Below are 17,302 nucleotides of genomic sequence, written 5' to 3'. Positions count from 1 at the left end.
AAAATATGTAAGATCTCTGGGAAAAATTATAAGAATTATAAAGAATAACTATACAGATGGCATATTAAAGGATACTTATTAGTATAACTTACTATTGTATGGATTCCAAATGTTCTATAAATTCAATGCGATTCCAATAAAAGTCTCAATAGGAATTTTCATAAAAACTTAATTCAAAAATTCTACAAATATTAATGGCCAAGAATATCAAAGCCATTTCTAAAAAATAAATATTCTTACTATAGTATCATACATACTATAAATCTACAGTAACCAATACAGGATGGTATTAAAACAGAATTAGCTAGGGGCGCCTGGGTGGCGCAGTCGGTTAAGCGACCGACTTCAGCCAGGTCACGATCTCGCGGTCCGTGAGTTCGAGCCCCGCATCAGGCTCTGGGCTGATGGCTCGGAACCTGGAGCCTGTTTCCGATTCTGTGTTTCCCTCTCTCTCTGCCCCTCCCCAGTTCATGCTCTGTCTCTCTCTGTCCCAAAAATAAAATAAAAAAAAAAAAAAAAACAGAATTAGCTAGTGGAACAGAATAAGGATCTCAGAAATAGAATGAACCCATACTAATACAGGTGGTGGATCTTTAATATACAATAGGAATAGCACAGTAAGGTATATCAGTGGAAAGGAGTGATAATGTAATAAATACGCTGAAAAAAATGCTTGTCTAAGTAGAAAATTAAAACTGGGCCTTATGATTTATCAAACACCAAAGAAAAAATAGAAACTAGTGGTTAATATCTTAATTTTTTATTTATTGAAGGAAATCAAACAACTCCATGGACATTAACTCTAAGAGAAAATTTTAATAAAATCTAAGAATTAATTATTAACTTCTCATCAATAACTTTCCACCTTGATATTGGAAAGACAAGTTATATACTGGGAGAACATATCTGTTGAGTAAAGTTAGGGTCACCTGGGGGCTCAGTTAAACATCCAACTCTTGATATTGGCTCAGGTTGTGACCTCACAGTCAGGAGATAAAGCCCTAAGTCAGTTTTCATGCTGAGCATGGAGCCTGCCTGGGATTCTCTCTGCCCCTCCCCTGCTCGTGCTCTCTCAAAATAAACATGAAGAAAAAAATTTAGAATCTGTGACATGATTTCCTAAAAATCATAGAAGCAATCTAGAAGTCTGAAAAGCATATGAATAGCCATTTTATAGATTAATATTATATTACTAATGTTAATATCTGGCTAATAAATTCTTTAGCCCTACTAATGATCAGAAAATTACCTATCAGGACCACACAGTAAAACATAATTTAATACACACTCAATTGGTAAACATTAATACATGCAGTAACATGAGTGAATTTCATAAATATACAGTGAAACCATACATATACTAGAGAATTCTGTGTAAAGTTCAAGGTGATATAAAACTAACATCAGTTTATAGAACACAGACCAGCAGTTACCAACAGGTAACTCCCAACAGGTGCCCTTCTCAATGCCCATCACTCGCTTTCCTCTCTTCCCCACCCCCCATCAACCCCCAGTTTATTCTCAGTATTTAAGAGTCTCTTATGGTTTGCCTCCTTCCCTCTCTGTAACTTTTTTTCCCCCTCCTTCCCCCCACTGCCCCGGTCTTCTGTTGAGTTTCTCAGGATCCACATATGAGTGAAAGAAAACATATGGTATCTGTCTTTCTCTGCCTGACTTATTTCACTTAGCATAACACTCTCCAGTTCAATCTACGTTGCTACCAGTTTATTGTTTTTATTTATTTTTACTTAATTCTGTAAGAGCATGCACGCACATGAGAGAGAGAGAGAGAGAGTGTGTGCAGAGAGGGAGAGAGACACAGAATCTGAAGTGGGCTCCAGGCTCCGAGATGTCAGCCCAGAGCCCGACATGGGTCTTGAACCCATGAACCATAACATCACAACCTGAGCCAAAGTCGGAGGCTTAACCAACAACCACCCAGGTGCCCCTAAAGGCAGTTTAAAAAGCCAACTTTTAAAATGATTTTTTATCAATAGATAACTAAATCCCCCACATACATAATAGAACAAGAAACAATCTAATTTCAACATGACTGAAAAAAAAAAACATATATTACTTCTGGCCGTTTATTATTTTTTGGTATGGTATTATACACATACAGTGAAGTACATGGATCTTAAAGATACAGTTCAATGAAATGTGACAAATATACCCACCGGTAAAACCTATAACCCAGTTATACAGCATTTCATAAAAAAGGAGCTTTCCTGAGTTGATCATTCCATACTCAATTTATCAAAAATAAAATTTTAAATAAGTGAACCTCAGAGGTAAATGGGATGTCAAACTTGTGTCACTTAATATCCCCTTGGATTATGGGCAGGCAAAAACAAACAAACAAACAAACAAACAAACAAACCAAGGAGCAGGGAAGTCATCTTAGCCTTCAACTTTTTCAGTGAGGAAAAATTCCAAATTCACATGGAAAGGGGTGTGGATACAGGAAGGGATGATATTCAAGGCCATTAATGTACATTTAATAAAAAGAATCTGAACCACTGTATCTTCTAGTATCAATTTCAGCCCATAATTCTTCACTTTCTTTTTTTTTTTATTTTATAAATTTTTTTTAACGTTTATTTATTTTTGAGACAGAGATGAGACAGAGCATGAACGGGGGAGGGTCAGAGAGAGGGAGACACAGAATCTGAAACAGGCTCCAGGCTCTGAGCTGTCAGCACAGAGCCCGATGCAGGGCTCGAACTCACGGACCGCGAGATCATGACCTGAGCTGAAGTCGGCCGCCCAACCTACTGAGCCACCCAGGCGCCCCATTTCTTCACTTTCTATTACATGATGCAACTCTGTGTCTTTAGTCATTCTAAACTTTCATGAGTAACAGGATGAGGTGAGGGATTTTTCTTAAGGAAGTGATGAGTAAGATCTTATACCATAAATTAAAAGGGCTAGCAGCACAGCATGAAAAATCTCAATATACACACGAGAGGTTTCTACAACATAAGTTTCTTAAGACGTTTTATCACTCTACTCCTGCCCCCAAACACCAACCAAAATAAAAACAGAAAGCGAAGAAGTTTGTAGTATTTGGAGTCATCATCTATTACCATGTTAACACAATGTCCCCGGTGAGAGGTGATACCCTCCTCACATGGGGGATGGGGACAGAGGTGGGAGGAGTAGGCATGGTTTCCTTATTTGATAACAAAGGGCTCCAGAAAACTCACTCCAAACTAAATATTGGGAATGCCACAAAGAAGACTGAAGTGTCTCCCATTTGGACATCTTAGATCTTGGTGATCTGCATCTGGGACTCAATGACCAGAAGAAATATGAAAAATAGGACAGGGATATAAAAGCAGGAAGAATGAAGGGGGAAACCTACATGACTGTGTTACCTATAGAAAGCATGAGGGACAAGTGGGTGTTGCAGAAAGTACCTGGGGTTGGGTCATCTTGCTAATATCTTCACCAAGAAGGCTGCTTACCAAATGAAGGAAAGGAATAGGGTGGATTGCTCTGGCAGGAGCTAATGGGAGAACAGGCTTAAAAGGAGTTAGTTCAGTCACACCATCCAAGTATATAGTGGGAAGACCACAGCATAGAGTCCTTCCTTAACACTTATATAAACACTCTCTTCCCAGAAGAACACCAACACTAAATACCTTTTTTACTCAGTGGGAATCAATGTTTCATCAGTTGTAGGTAGACCAACAAGAAACTGAACAAACAGCTAATAGGAAAAAACATGGTTGTCCTTACCTAGCACCCTGTACCTGTCATGAACAAAGAAAAGGTCTCAGAAACAGACTATATACGCCATTCATTCCATATGCCAGTAGTTGTGAATCATCACAGTAAATGCCTTCCCCAAGCCTCCAGATCTACCAAGCAGATGCCCAGTCTACACTAATGAGGACCTGAAGATACTTAAATCAGAGTTTCAACTGGTACTAGACCAGAAAGAAAATAGTAAAACCTGACTGGTTCTTATGAGAGATACCAGGTTGTTATTAAGAGAAAATGGATTCCCAGAGCACATTTAAAACAATGATGTGAAATATAAAACCACCTTAATGAGTTTAAAATGCTTAATAGTGCCCTCAGTCAACAGTGAGTTTAGTGGTACTTTCCTCTTAAGGATTTAGGGGTATATACTTAGGAAATTATCATGTCAAGTTCTCCAAGACTATTAGACACTATATCTAAAATGATACCACAATCCAGTTTCAAGGTATCACCATGGCCCCCTGTTAGCATGGCAGAGTATGGAGACTAGTTGATAAATGAAATTATGATTCAAGTCTAGCTCATGGGAAACTCAGTGACCCAGTGGATACACTGTTCCCAGGCCTGACTTTCTAACTGTGAGAGACTCAGTGATAGCTGGCACAACACTAACAGATTCCTTAACCTGTGTGGTTAAGACCTATCTAGAGGGGAAGGCAAATTGCAATCTCCTCCATTGTATTAGTTTGCCAGAGCTGCCATAACAAAATACCACAGGCCACATGGCTAAAACAACAGAAATTTAGTTTCCAGAACTGTAAGAAAATAAATATCCAAGATCAAAGTGTTGCCAGGTTTATTTCTCCTGAGGCAAGGACATCAGTCACAATTAGGGCACACCCTAATGACCTCATTTTAACTTAATTATCTCTTTAAATGTCCTATCTCCAAATATAGTCCCATTCTGAGGCACTGGTGGTTAGGGCTTCAACACGTGAATGGGGGTGGGGGGACATAATTCAGTCCATAACATCCTCCATGACTAAACTAGTAAATCAAAAATATATGGCCAATTAATATCCAACAAAACAGGTGAGCAAATACAATGGTGAAAGGGTAGTCTCTTCAATAAGTGGTATTGGAAAAATGGATCCACCTGTAAAAGAATGAAACTGGACCTTTACATCATGCACAAAAATCAACTCAAAGTGGATTAAAGACATGAAACCATAAACCTCCTCAAAGTAAATATGGACAGTAAGCTTCTTGACATTGGCCTTGGTAATGGCCTTTTTTTTTTTTTTTTTTGGGTTTGACACCAAAAGCAAAGGCAACAAAAGCAAAGATAGTCAAGTGGTACTATATCAAACTACAAAGTTTTTTCATAGCCAAAGAAACTGTCAATGAAATGAAACGACAATGTATGGAATGGGAGGAAATATTTGCAAACCACATTTCTGATACAACGTTATCAGAAATACACAATGAAGGGGCGCCTGGGTGGCTCAGTCGGTTGAGCGTCCGACTTCAGCTCAGGTCATGATCTCACAGTTCGTGAGTTCGAGCCCCACATTGGGCCCTGTGCTGACAGCTCAGAGCCTGGAGCCTGCTTCAGATTCTGTGTCTCCCTCTCTCTGCCCCTCCCCCACTCATGCTCTGTCTCTCTGTCTCTCAAAAATGAATGTTAAAAAAAATTTAAAAAAAAAAAGAAATACACAATGAAATCATACAACACAATAGCAAAAACCCAATTTTTAAAAATAGAAAGGACCTACATAGACTTTTTCTAAAGAGATACAAATGGCCAATGGGTACATACAGAGGTGCTCAACATCCCTAATCATCAGGGAAATGTACATCAAAATACATCACCTCACATTTGTTTTTATGCCTATTATCAAAAAGACGAGCAATAACATCAGAAGGGGGGGGTAAAATAGGGAATAATGTCATGAGCACTGAGTGAATCATACTGTACATCTGAAACACATAACAGTGTATGTTAACTATACTAGAATTTTAAAAAAAGACAATAACAAATACTGGTGAGGATGTGGGGGGAAAAAAGGAACTTCTGTACACTGTTGGTAGGAATGTAAACTGGTACAGCCACATGGAGAACAGTATGGACGTTCAAGAAACTTAAAACAAACCTACCATGACCCAGTAATTCCACCTTTATGTATATATCCAAAGGAAACAAAACCATTATCTCAAAGAGGTATCTGTATTTTCATGTTCATTGCGGTATTCACAGTAACCAAAACAGAACTATCCTAAATGTTCACTGGACAAATGGATAAAGAAAATATAGTACGTATTCCCAATGGAGTATCATTGTGAAAACATGGGTGGATATTGAGGGCATTATGCTAAGTGAAATAAGTCAGACAGAAAAACATTAAGTACCATATGATCTCACTTACATGCGGAATCTAAGAAGCAAAATCTGAGCTCGTGGTTAAAGGGAACGGACTGGTGATTGCCTAAGGCAAGAGATGGGTGAAACGGATGAAGGGGGTCAAAATGTACCAATTTCTAGCTATAAAATAAATCATGAGGATGTAATGTACAGTACAGGGACTAGAATTAATAACGCTGTATTGCTTATTTGAAAGTAGCTAGGAAAATAGATCTTGAAAGTTCTCATCACTAGAAACAAATTTTATAACTACATGGTGACAGATGTTAACTGGACTTATTATGTTGATCATTTTGCAATATATACAAATATCGAATCACTACCTTGTACACCTGAAACTAACATTATGTCCATTATACCACGTTGAAAATATGAACAATATGCTAACTCCTCAAATTCTTTGATTATCTCAAGGGAAGAAACTATAATTTACTTAACCATATTGTAGAGAACTCACAGTCAATAGGAAATAATTCATAGATTGTAAATTTTCCATGCCTTAAAGAGAAAAAGCAACCTCTAATCTTTATACCTCCTGAACTTGGCAAAAGCATGAACATGAGCATTAGAAGTAAACGTGTCAATCATTTGTTTTGTGCTGTGTGGAGTACACGCAGGCATGTTATGAAGCAGGCCCATGATCAGCCTGGGCTCAAAAGAACAACTTGGGTTCTGTTCACTTCAGAAATGCCTGAGACCACTCCAGAAAAGCCAGAGTATGGTCATCCATAAGACATGATCATGCTTATTTTGGGTTTTCAAATCTAGCCTGTATCAGAGACCCTGGATGTGGCAAGATGTGTTAGTCATGTAGTTTTCCATCTGGTTTCTCACTGATGTGACTCCCAAGTTGATAAAGTGTTCACCCCCATTGGTTGCTACCCAGAATGAAAAGGATGTCTGGATTTCTCATTTCTAACCACAATATTGTTATACTCCAACATTAAATTTACAGTTTATCTAAAATTTTTGAAAACTTGTATGTGACAGGTAGGGTTTTTTAAAGGATGCTTTCAAGACTAAAAAAGCTAACAATTTTTAGTTGGAGACTCATAGCAGTCCATCAAGTGACATTCATCATGTTCCATAACTTGCCCATGCTTATTCTTATCAAAATTCTCAACTCAAAATCTCTATCTTTAATGACAATTACAAAATACGTATTGAAGTGCTTCTGAGAATTAGATGGAACAGATCTGTTTAAAATGGAAGCTGAAGAAAAGGTATCCGAGACAAAAATTTTATTGCAGTAATTCATTTTTCCTTTTTTCTTATGGCAGGAACCTGATTTCCACTGTTTAACAACGCTATAGATTTTACATGTACGTGTTTTCATCGATGTATTGTTGCAATTTATTGAATACCTATGTTAGTGAACACCCATCAAAGGCCAAGGCTTGAGATGATGTTATTTAGCATTATAGGACATTATGTCTACCTCTTCCAGTCTGTGGGTTTATCTGGTGTCCTTAGCACTCAGCAGTTTCCAGAAGAGCTCTTTTTCCTTTCTGATGACTTTGTTCCAAAGCTTATCAGTAGAATAAAAGCAGCACAAGATAAATAAGTTAAATTGAAAACTTGAGGCATTATATTAGGAAATTGAGAAAGCACATAACTCTATGCATTTTGGTGAGTTTGACAATACAAATCCTTTTAGTGGTAGTGGAAAATTATTTTTTGGGATAGCCATTATCATGATTTTTTTTAATGCTCAAATGGACTTATTCATATGGACTCAGTCAAGTGTTCACACTGACTCAAGTACTGGTTTTGCCAACAAAGCTTTAAAATATACTGCCTTAAAATGCATTCGTTCTTGCTGCTTCTGTTATACATATTCTTCATGGGGGTCTCGGATTCTGCTTCTTGCCAACTCTTCGAAGTCCCACATATCCATATTAACCTCAAATGTCAATACTTCCTGGATGTGCAACATTGTGTAACTTAAGCTCTCTCACACTCAGGTTCTCTGTCCATACAACAGTTATCATAATACTACTTCCCTCAGTAGGTGTCAAGAAGGATTAAATGAGAAAGTGCAAATCAGTTTGAGTGTTCAGTAACTTCCTTAGTGATGGCACAGCAAATGATGAATGGCTTTTACCCAAAGAAATGTTTACTAGTCTGAAGAACTCTGAGGAAATGCTAATAACTGCACTTGATGTTTCAGGAAATAATAGATCTTTTGGTGAAAGACCTCTACAAAATATTACCTGTGTAGTTTACCTGATTCTAGGTCATTCCACAATCAACACATATTAAAAGTCATGAAGGAAAAGAAATTATCACAAAACCAATCACTGAATTTTAATTACAAGATAACCAGGGCATCCCTTTTGCAGTTACTATTAAAATCTACAACATGTATTTCAGGAACGTTAAATCTGGTCGTAGTGGTTACAAGGATAGTGCTTAATGTGTGACTTTTATTTTTTTATTTTTTTAAGAATTTTAAATTTTTTTAAATTTTTTAAGGAGAGAGAGACAGAGCATGAGCTGGGGAGGAGCAGAGAGAGAGGGAGACACAGTATGCAAAGCAGTCTCCAGGCTCTGAGCTGCCAGCACAGAGCCCGACGTGGGGCTCGAACTCACGAGCCATGAGATCATGACCTGAGCCGAAGTCGGATGCTCAACCGACTGAGCCACCCAGGCGCCCCTAATATGTGACTTTTAAACTTATCACTAACAGTGGAAAGAATAGAACATTTGGATTACTTAGGCTCCAGCTCCAGCTTCTTTGCTGGCCAGGTCTCTGGTTATAAACAAATCCCTTATTCTCTCTAATCTCCAATGTCCTCATGTGTAATACAAGCACAACACCCTGTGAGTATATTTATGACACAAAAAAATCTGTAGGTTTCCACCATGATGCTGCTGGGGAGTCCTGCCCTCTCCATATCTATACTATTATCCCTTATTCTGCCTCTGTAGCTAACTTGTTTATTTCTGACCATTTCTCTATGCCTGTTTCTATGTTTAATCTGTCTCTGACTCCAAACCTGTTCTTTCCCTGGGTGGAAGGTCTTCCCTGACTCTCCTACACCTACAAACTGGCTCAAAAATCTAATCCCAAATATAATGACTTGAAGTTAAGCTAAATACAGGTACCTTCTCTCTCTTCTATCAATGTAATGTAAGGTTTCCTTCTTTTCTACATAAGGGAGTAAATTCCCATCTTAATTTTTTCAAGATCAAATTCCCATCCAAAATCTTTGAATTATTTCTGGATTATTGTAAGTTTCTTAAAATAAAAACATTACATAGAAGCTGCTTTTTGGGAAGTGAAAAAATTCTGGAGTCGCTTAGGGAATAGAGAAATTCACTGAAGTTCATGCTAGTTCTGTGGGAAACATGTCCTGCCAATTGAAAGAAAGTTTACATTATGTTATAGTTTGGCATAAAAGGGATTTCTGATGATCGAACTGGCATTTGAAAAATGGATTTATGTTCTTTGATGTCCAACTAAAAGGGTAAAATCTTATTACATAGTCTCTATACAGACTTAAGTATATGTAACTATAGTCACATAAATTCCTCAGGAGGAGAGAATTCTGGGATGAGTTTAGAAACTAAAATAGATTTGCTCACTCAAATCCGGAACAGGAGCATATCATGGTGGCAAATGGGTCATTTGTGACATAATCATCCAAAGACCTTAGGTTTTCCAAAAAGCACGTCACATTTATAGTGCACCTATTACAAAATAGTTTCAGCCAATGTAACCGATTCCCCTCAAAATAACATTTGCCTTTCCCTTTTAAAGGAAATACCTTCTTGATCATAAATGGGTCATCTAAGCCTCTGTTAATTCCCTGTTAGCTGGAAGTCCAAAGACCCATACTCCCTAAGGAGCAATCCAGAGATGAAAGGGCCTAAATATATTGGTTCCTTAGATGCTCATCTTTGATACACAATGGAAGACCGACCAGGTTATACGTTGTAAAATAGAAACAACTAAAATGATGAGTTGGCACCAAACCGATAGAAACCTCATTCACATTTAAAGCCAATGCTCGTACATTTTGGCTGTGGCAACACCACTTACCATCTAGCACATTCTCGCAATTCTGATTACAGATAACTCATTTATGTGCCCTGACACCCAAACGTTCTCTACCAATGTTCAAAAACTAGAGGTTATGGTGGGATGGGGGGGAAACATGGGCAGTATATGCATGTCTATTATCAAACCAGTGGAGATTTACCGAGAATTTATCACACGCCTAACCTTGTATTACGTGAAACAGCAAAAACATAGAAGGCATCTTCCCTTCCCAACTTGGTAGTTTAACCTACTTGTGCAAACAAGATCTACATTCATCAAATTACTAAGAAATACGAAATAATATATAAAATATAAAATGATGAAGAAAGATCTCATGGTTACCCTATGTATGTACAAAGCCATTACTGTATGTCAGGTACTGTACTATAGCATTTAAACCCATTGTGTAATGTATACAATAATTTGCTTACTTGCACATTTTGCAACTAAAGAAACGTCTCCAAGTTTACACCACTAGTATGAAGTAGACTCAAGATATGTACCTGTTCTGTCTCATAAGATTATACCTTTAAGTATTATAATTTTTAGGATTATGGAAGAATCCAAAAGAAATGATAAAATAGAGAAATGTACAGGGCACCTGGGTGGCTCAGTCAGTTAAATGTCCGACTTTGGCTCAGGTCAGATCTCATGGCTGGTGACTTGATTCTGACGATGGGCTCTGTGCTGACAGCTTGGAGCCTGGAGCCTGCTTCAGATTCTGTGTCTCCTCCTCTTTCTGCCCCTCCCCCACTCATGCTCTGTCTCTTTCTCAAAAAAAACATTAAAAAAAATTAGAGAAATGTGTGAAATACATTCTGCTAATGTGCATGTTGTGTATGTGTGTGCATGTAGGTACATACATGCAGGGTGTCTTGCCATCAATGTTATGGTTAGATGGCAAAATCAGGGATTGCCTGGAGTTCTTTCATCTCCAAAGTACCAAGGACCTCCTTTGTCAGGAATCCTGGGAAAACTAGTCCCAAGAAATTTAAAAATGTGTTTAGTGTTTGCCAACATGAGTGCCTCAATGCACAGATCCATGGGAACCCCGGTAGCTCTGTCAGAAGCCCAGGAAGAACAAAAGCTCAAAACATCCCCAGGTCATTTCCACCATCAAGTTACCATATCTTCACCCACAGTTAATTCAATACTAAAGAATATTTACTAGTATTTACTTGGTGCTACAACCATCTTGTTCCTCCCAAACACACCCCAAAAAGCAACAGTGGTCTCCTTCCTCTTCTGCAGGATTCTACTGATCCACACAACTGGTCTCAGTCCCAGAGAGCTATCCATTACTTAAATATTCTTCCATCCAAGCCCTGAATTCCCACCTTCCTGAGAGAACACTTCACCTTGTTCTGGTGAATGTGGTTGCTAGTTCCAGGATGAGAGTCAATGGATGTCCTAACCTGCCTCATGTCCATGGCCACCACAAGTAAGGCAGCTGAATGCAGCCTTAACAACCTCACTGAATAATCAAGATTCACCTGCCACTCTCACAAACTAAAGCTGAAATGTTTTCATTTGAAAATCTTAGGAAACAAGAGGTGGAAGGGGGCTGGAAAAAAAACAGATCATAAGCATCTGCCAAATGTATGATGATGACATGGACATTTATTTCCCTTGTTTTAAAAATAAAAACTTAAAACTCAAGTGACCAATTACTTTGTGACTCAGGCACCTCAACGTCAAGAACCGTTTGGCCAAAAATGATGCTTGCACCTGATGGCGGAAGCAAAGCAGGATTCTCCTCCTTTGTACATCTGATGAAATGGGAGAAAATTGATGGGACTAGCAATCACAAAGGGGCCCTTGAGAGCTGATGAGACAATTTAACCATCTGCCCTGCAGGCAGGTCTGCAGCAAGATCTGTATGTTGTGCAACTATTTAGGAAAATACTGAAAATATAGTTAACCTTCAGGGATTCCATCTATTTGACATCCATCATCTATAGGTTTTAAAAACTCACTCCTTTTTTTCCATCTCAAGATTTCTTTTTTCCTATGCAGTCCCTTTACCCAATTATTGCAATGGTTGAAAGACTAAGGTATTTAGATTCATTGGAACTCTAAAATAAGAATTCTGCTGAAGAGAAATTCCTGTTAAAGTTATTAAGGTAAAATTCATTTCCCCAGTTCTTCAAATATCCAGATGTTTGGCATCCTGTAAGGAAGAAACATCACAATAACTGCCTACATTTTTCCCTAAATAACACATCCCTTATTTAACCCATTCAAATAAAGGTTACCTGTCAAAATCTGAGACCCAAACTTTTCAAGATATCAGAGTCTGAGGTTAGAATGACTACTTCCTTAGGGAAAAAGAATATATAACCCTTGACAATAGGAGGCTTACCAAGCAATTCCTCCTCATTCAGAATGTTATAGTCCCCCAGGTAGTTAACTTTTTTTTTTTTTTAACCAATGGAGAGTGTAACTGAAGACAGGAAATGGTAGATTTTCATCCTCTTACATTAAACAGTTTGATATTGTCTCAAAATTATTAATTGGCATGATTTTCGTAATTTAAAAAGTAAGCACAATAAAAAAGTGATAGCTTTCTTTAGAGGTTTCCATTAACTATGATAATCATCAAGGACGACTAATGACTGATCTAATCATCTGGCGCAATGACAAACTGGATCAGATTATATCTCAAGTCCACTTGATAGATAATAGCCAGGAATAGGACATCACCTAGCAGAGATTAGCTCCATCTTTAACCCACAGGCCCCAACCCTATCCTGGTCTTAACCCCATCTCAATCAGGGCAGGACCCTTTTAGGAACATCCAACTTGTGGGTGTCAATTGTATAATGCTACCATTAGCTTATATGTGTTGAGCTTGGAGAAGCCCTGTATTCTTGCACACCCACTGAACCATAGCCTTCTCTATATCCCTATTCTTTCCTTCTTGACTTGTCTTCTGCCATACTTCCTGTTTAGCCCTTCATTTCCCTGCTAAGAATATATTTTTTCTCTGAAAGCCAGAGTCTGTGTCTCAATAACCTATAAATACTCTTAGCAAACCCCTCCCTGGCAAGTCGGACTTTATGGTAACCTGCTCTTGGTTGCCTTTTAGTCTAGAATATTTCATCTCATCTGATTTTGAATACTATATATACATATACTCTAAGCCTGCAGCATCCACCAATTATAAACTCTTGAAAAAATATCACTACCTCAGTGAAGTCCAGGTTGTTTATGCTACTTTGCACATGGTATTTTTGGAATACTTTAAAGGCCAAATCAATGCCAATATCATTTCCATACTCTGCTCCACGTCCTTCCTATTTTGTTTCATTTATCACCAGCCTACATACATGTGTAAAGAAGTTAGGTGACCACAAGATCAGAAAAGGAGATAGTAACAGGAACAAAGAAAAACTTTGGTTTAAAATATCCAAATTTAATCTGCCTTATGTAAACATAATTAAAAATATTCTTTTATAACAAAACACTTCAGCACTATGATAGGCTTAGACTGTAAAGACCAGCCATATCACTAAGCCTGTCCCTCTAAGCCTGTCTCATTTGGTGCTGCTAGCCACCCATCCTCACTTACCAAAGACACAGATGACTTTGGAAGATCTGCAGCACATCCATCTATGAGTGGCTGTTGGAAGTTCTAAATAAGTAACTTCCCCATCTATAGATTAGGGATTGCTTCTGGGGGCTTTTAACAAGCAGTGAACATGAAAATCACTTGTATAACCTGGATGTACATAGAAAAATGATCGGGGTTGCCCACTGCAGGCTGAGACCCTTTCATCCCTAGGTTCCCTTGCCAGCTAGCCTCTCGTTGGAGGTCTGGCCAGTGGAAAACACTGGTAAGAGATTGGTAAGATGGGAGAAGCCATAATAGGAACACCCATCCTTGCAGCTTTATTGCTTCTAAATTGGCATCCTAATGCTTAATTCAAAGTTCAGACGTCAGGACCCACCCTAAGGAGACAGATCACCATGGAAAACCGGTCTGCCTACATCTCATGAGCATCTCTGGATAATATCCTTGCAAATAGCTGTGTTGTCTCTGGCTCCAGCTCCTGCTGGACAGCCTCTAATTCTTTGATGTCAGCTTCCACAGTAAAATCTCCACTGAGGTTCTAGCTGCCTGGACAGTCCTAGCCTCTGGGCACTGCTATACCACCTCCTATTTGTCCTGCTCTTACTAATTCATCTCTGGGTGCCTTGTTTTGTCCTATTTTTCACATATTACTTCATTAAGTTTCTTCTATTTGAAACATTTAAAGTATATTCTATTTTCTTAGCCAGATCCTGATAAATAAAGCTTTTCTACAGAGATTTTTATTCAGGAGGCCTACAATGGGATCTGAGTTAAAAATCAGTGAATAAATCAACCTCCAGTTGATCTTCCTGCTCTAAATTATGAGTTATAATGAAGTTGTAATTTAATGGCCACTTACTGAGCCTTTACTATGTACCATACAATGTCCTATGCTGTTTAGGAAATACAGAAGTTTTAAATAAAATAGAAGAGAAATAAATGCCACCATTGACACTGATGTAGCTGTTTCCCTTAGAAAATGATCACCATTGACAGAAAGATTCTTCATGCATACCAGCTTCCAGTTAAAAATCCAGTTCATTTCTGGGGTGCCTGGGTGGCTCAGTCTGTTGAGCATGTGAGCACTTCGGCTCAGGTCATGAACTCCGGGTTCATGGGTTCAAGCCCTGCGTCGGGCTCTGTGCTGACTGCTCAGAGCCTGGATCCTGCTTCAGATTCTGTGTCTCCCTTTCTCTCTGCCCCTCTCCCATTCATGTTCTGTCTCTCTCATAAAATAAATAGATAGATAGATAGATAGATAGATAAATATTTTTAAAAATCCAGTTCATTTCCAACTCATTTCACGTCTGTTCATTTCCAACTCATTTCACGTCTCAGTATAGGTCACTTGACCATGGTCCCTCCCTATTTATATGAAATTTGGGGGTGGGGGAGGTAAGGAAGGGGTGGTGGGGGGTGTGATTTCCTTAGGTTGGCCAACATCAAATAAGATCCCTTTTCTCACAGGTATTTTTAAACAACAAATTATATTCCTAATAAATTTAATCACCCACCAAAGGAAGAAACCAAAAAGTTTTCTAGCTATGAATCTAGCATAGACTCCAAAAATAGAAAAAATACAAACACTCCTGGCCTTTAAAAATGCTGATTCAGTAACTTATATGGGACCCAGGCATATACATTTTGAAGAAGCACAATGGTTATTATGCTTCAAATCCCTACTTAAAATCCATCATACCCAATGACCTTTAAGCATCCTCCCATCTCTCAAATGGAATGACTCGAGGTGCCTGGATGACTCAGTCACTTGAGCGTCTGACTCTTGTCTCAGCTCAGGTTGTGATCTCATGGTCATTAGATCAAGCCACACATCAGACTCTAACCTGACCACGGAGCCTGCTTGGGATTCTCTCTCACCCTCTCTCTTCTGCCCATCCCCTGCTCACACACTCCATCTCAAAATAGACATTTTAAAAATAAAATGGAATGAGTTATGAGATTATAAACATTCATATAAGTCTACAATTCCATAATTATGAATAAAAAACAAATATCTTAGAATATAGGAAGTGTTTAATTCAAGAAAAGTACTGACAGTACACAATCAGTATTGAATTCCTTCCCTTACTACTCAAATCATACCCCAAATTTTGCTCCAGCCAGCATCTCAGATGGACATGACTCTTTACCTAATATGATTCCTTGAGAATTAATCCTCTGGATTATTCTGCTGGTGAACATAGATTTAATCATCTATAAATTTATGAATGAACCTGTCAAAATTAGGAGATCTAATGAATCCCTAAATTTTTCATTTTTATCCCATCCTGCTTTTTACCAGTTGCATAAGAAGCTACACTATTTCTACTTGAGGATAAAGATTAATAACTTCAGCTAATCCCATAACCCACCCACTTTTTATCCTTCATTTACCAGTTGCATAAGAAGTTCAAAATGTCAAGATGGATGTTTGAGCTTCCATTTCATGGTGAGCACTGAATTTTTCTATGTCCCTTGGGTGCTTAAACTTATAAAGCAATATAGTCTAAACTTTCAGAAGAGGAAAACAAAATATTATGTCATTCTGCCATTTTTAAAGCCAGTAGCTTCTGGGTGATTGAGAAACCAAAGAATCACAGAAGCATTAGCTTACTGTCTTACTACTTTTTCATCACAATGTGTTTCCTATTATGAAAACAGCATTATTTATTAATATGACCCTGTATTTTTCAGTAAGCCTATTGTTAGATTTGGCAAAAGGTAGTAGGCAGAAATAAATGGAAATGTATATATGAATGACTATTCCAGAAATGATAAATCACTGTCCCCTCCATCATAGAAGGTATCCCATGTAATAAACTTGTCATTCCCTTTATCTGTTTTCCATGACCTATTCTAAGTAATTAGAATAGTGCCTGACACAAGTATCACACTGAATGAATACATGAGGAGGGCTCCATTTACATGGTTACTTGATATCTCATCAACTTACTATACTATACTATACAACTTCCTATACTAGGACCCAGCAGCAAGCCACAAGCTATTATTTCTTAGAAGGGTGAAAGCTACTTATACTCAATGAGAATAACCTAGCTCCAGGGTTTTTAGAATGATTTTCCCCCAATGGACCAGCTAGTAAACCAGCTTCATTAAGCATCTTGCTCCACCATAGACATTTGGAATATTATAGTATTAGTTCATAAGGCTGAATTGTAGAACTGTTTACATTGTATATCTTACATTTGGATGTGCTACTTTGAACTATTTACCATGCCTTTGACGGCTGTTGACTTTGAGTGTTTTCCAAATTAAAGAAGAATCTCCAATTGTAATACATGTTACGTTCATAGTCTAAAATGTTTCAAGAAGTACAGCGCCACAAATTGTTTTTCACATTAGAGAGAAACAAGGTCTCAAACCTTACAAAGCAAAGCTGATTTCATGGATCAAACTCTTGGTGGCCACCCAAAGAGATACATTTTCATCCAACTCACAAGACAGCTTAAGCTACTGCAGATGGCAATGTCTAAGATAGTTCACGTGGCCAGTTTTAGCTCTGCCTTCCCATCGCCTCTTGGTTTATTCATGA

This window comes from Panthera uncia, chromosome F2, assembly GCF_023721935.1.
Source record: "Panthera uncia isolate 11264 chromosome F2, Puncia_PCG_1.0, whole genome shotgun sequence".
Classification (NCBI taxonomy): Eukaryota; Metazoa; Chordata; class Mammalia; order Carnivora; family Felidae; genus Panthera; species Panthera uncia.
This window is presented reverse-complemented; position numbering follows the sequence as displayed.